The following is a 2,649-nucleotide window of genomic DNA, read 5'->3' as shown; positions in this document are numbered from 1 at the left end:
AAAAATATGTTGGATCAACTTTATCTATTTTAAAAGAAATGAGCCAACTTCTTGTTAAAAAAAATGGGCCAGCTTGTATGGAGCTTTTGGGTTGCTGGAATTTATTATTAAAATGGGCCAAGAAATGAATTTCAATTGGCCCAATGCTATATAGAAGAAAAGGGGTAATTTTGTTGTTCAAAGGTAAATGAGCCAACTTTTATCTTTGATTCAATAAGTCCCAAAGTTGATACAATCTTAGCTCTTTACTTAGTTTGAGTTCATGACCATTAACTACATAGTCACAATTGTATAAACGCCCACTTTACAAAAATAGCTATTTTTGCAAATCCAGCAAAATGGCCAGATTCACAAAGATATTATCACAGCATTCCTAGAACATATGTTGGCAGTGAAATTTCAGCAACTAAAACGAACTCATGCTATATGTTATACACCTAAAGTCATTCATGGCATACTTAGCATTGTTACTCGGATATAATAGCTTGAAAACATGCTTAAAAAATCCATAAACGACTTACATATCACATTCAAAAACTTACAACTCAATATTCAAGTATTATGAAGGACTATATTCACATTATCACATGCTTGATACATAACAATAACATACAAGCTCTTTTGTTGTCAAACTATTCATCACATCAAACACATTTAAATGGTGCAACATGTTCAAGTTGTTCCCATTGCTGAAAATACGTACATTACGAGTCTTAAAGGATTACCTGGTAGCAAAAGAATAAAAAGTAGTTCAGCAACTAAAGCAGCATAAAACCAGCAGCAAAACCATGTTAAAACAACCCGAAAACTTAGAGAGGGAACCCAGAAACGAACTCTAAAGAGGACTTATACTTTTTTAAAAGTTTGCACTCTAAGATTCACTCCCAAAGCTCACCATTTCAGCTTACTTTTCATGTGTTCAATTGCTGAATATTTTTTGTTTTTGTGACAAAGCAATTAGAAAAAATGCCCCCTGGAAGTGTGATGGAGTCCCCCCAAAGTGAGGAAAGGGCAACCCTTAAATAGGCAAATTTGGACAGATTTTGGTTCACCAAATGTCTGTCCGACAAAAACTGACATTGTGTGCTAAACACTGTTCAAAATCTATCCAAAGGTCAAAGGAAATCTACTATGTCAGAAACAAAGAGAAAAAATATCATTTCAGCCACCCTAATTAGTAAAAGTAGGCTACTAGCACCCTATTTTTTGATAAAATAACATAAACTTCAGATTTTAACAACATCAATATCACCCTGTTGATTCAAACTAAACCAAGTATTAAAACATGTAATTAAACTTCACACATGTGTTATGAACCAATCGAAAGCAAACAAAAATTAACTATTAAAGCCAAACGAAACGCATGCTATCGCTGGAGCGATTTAATAAAATCAACTAGACAAACATAATAAAAAATGGATTAAATGAAGAAACAAGATAGAAACTAACTTTAACTAAAAAAGATCAAAAAAATTAATAACGGGGCAGGATTACGATTTTACCATATACTCTCAAGCATTTCCTCACTACCTCACTTTAATCAACACAAAGCTATTTTACTACTTCAACAAGTGCAAAAACAGAAAATTTAACATTCCAAAACTTCAAAAACTAATGCTAAAATAATTAATAATAAAAAATAAAATCTGAAAAATAAAAATAAAAATAAAAAATCAGCCATGAAAAAGAATAGGATTTTACCATTTTACAATTCAAGTGGCCGAAAAAATGGTGGTATGCCAAAAGAGGGTGTTCGGGGAGGTCGCCGGAATTTGGCTGGATTTTGGTCGCCGGATTTTCAGGGTGAAATTGGCATCAATAGCTAGGTCTTGAGGAGATCTATCCATTGATGTAGGTATTGTGGGGTGTTAGTGGTTGGAGCTTCAATAATTTGGGCAAAAAAGTGACGGAAAAGTTTCCTAGATCTAAGATTCAAGGAGTTTGAGGGATTTTTGAAGGATTTGGTTTGGAGATATGGAAAGAGGAAGTTGTGGAGATTACATGGTGTGAATTTGGAGGTGTTTGGAGGTGGTCCGCCGGCCGGCGGCGGTGGGCGGAGCTGGGGCGGCGTAGAGAGAGTGAAGAGAGAGAGAAGAGAGAAGAAGGAGAAAAGAATTATGGGTGAAAATGAGGATAATTTTCAGATTTTTGAGGCTTTAAATACCTAAGCCAAGAGTGAATGAGATCCATTTGATCAAGTTGGAATGGGTGGGTATGATTTGATCTTGTTTCATTTAGTGAAACGACGTAGTTTTGAGGCAAAACTACGTAGTTTTAGACCCTTTCAATGGCAGCCCTTTATCTTGCACTCTTGGACACTTTTTCTTTCAAATTTGGCCAAATTTCTTCCTTAATTCTACTTATTAAACAAATTTTACACAAATACATTAATTAAATAACTTATTCTAATGATCAATGAACTAGATTAATTCACCAACTGAACAACTAGTTAATTCTTAAAATGCACAAATGAAGAAAGAACTATTTTTATAGTATTTTATGATAGAAAATATGCAATTAAAGTCACAAAAATTGAGAAAAATAATTAAAATAACAAAACACTAATAACTTTAGGAGGTGTTAAAATAGTGCAAAAATTAGGTGTTCACAACACTAACTATTTTAGTCTAGAATTTAGTATTTTTTTAA

The 2,649-nt window shown here is 33.3% G+C and overlaps 1 long non-coding RNA gene across 1 annotated transcript; it reads right to left on the bottom strand.

Annotated features, from left to right (window-relative positions):
- Positions 1-497: 497 nt before the first annotated feature.
- LOC107781201 (uncharacterized) lies at positions 498-2,118 on the bottom strand. Its single transcript, XR_001646972.2, has 2 exons — positions 1,702-2,118; positions 498-725 (listed from the first exon to the last, which is right to left on the bottom strand). It is a non-coding gene; the product is annotated as an uncharacterized LOC107781201 (long non-coding RNA).
- Between the last annotated feature and the right edge of the window lie 531 nt (positions 2,119-2,649).

Source organism: Nicotiana tabacum, chromosome 18, assembly GCF_000715075.1.
Source record: "Nicotiana tabacum cultivar K326 chromosome 18, ASM71507v2, whole genome shotgun sequence".
Classification (NCBI taxonomy): domain Eukaryota; kingdom Viridiplantae; phylum Streptophyta; class Magnoliopsida; order Solanales; family Solanaceae; genus Nicotiana; species Nicotiana tabacum.
The sequence above is the reverse complement of the archived record's forward strand: the minus strand, read 5'-3'. Positions and strand labels throughout refer to the sequence as shown.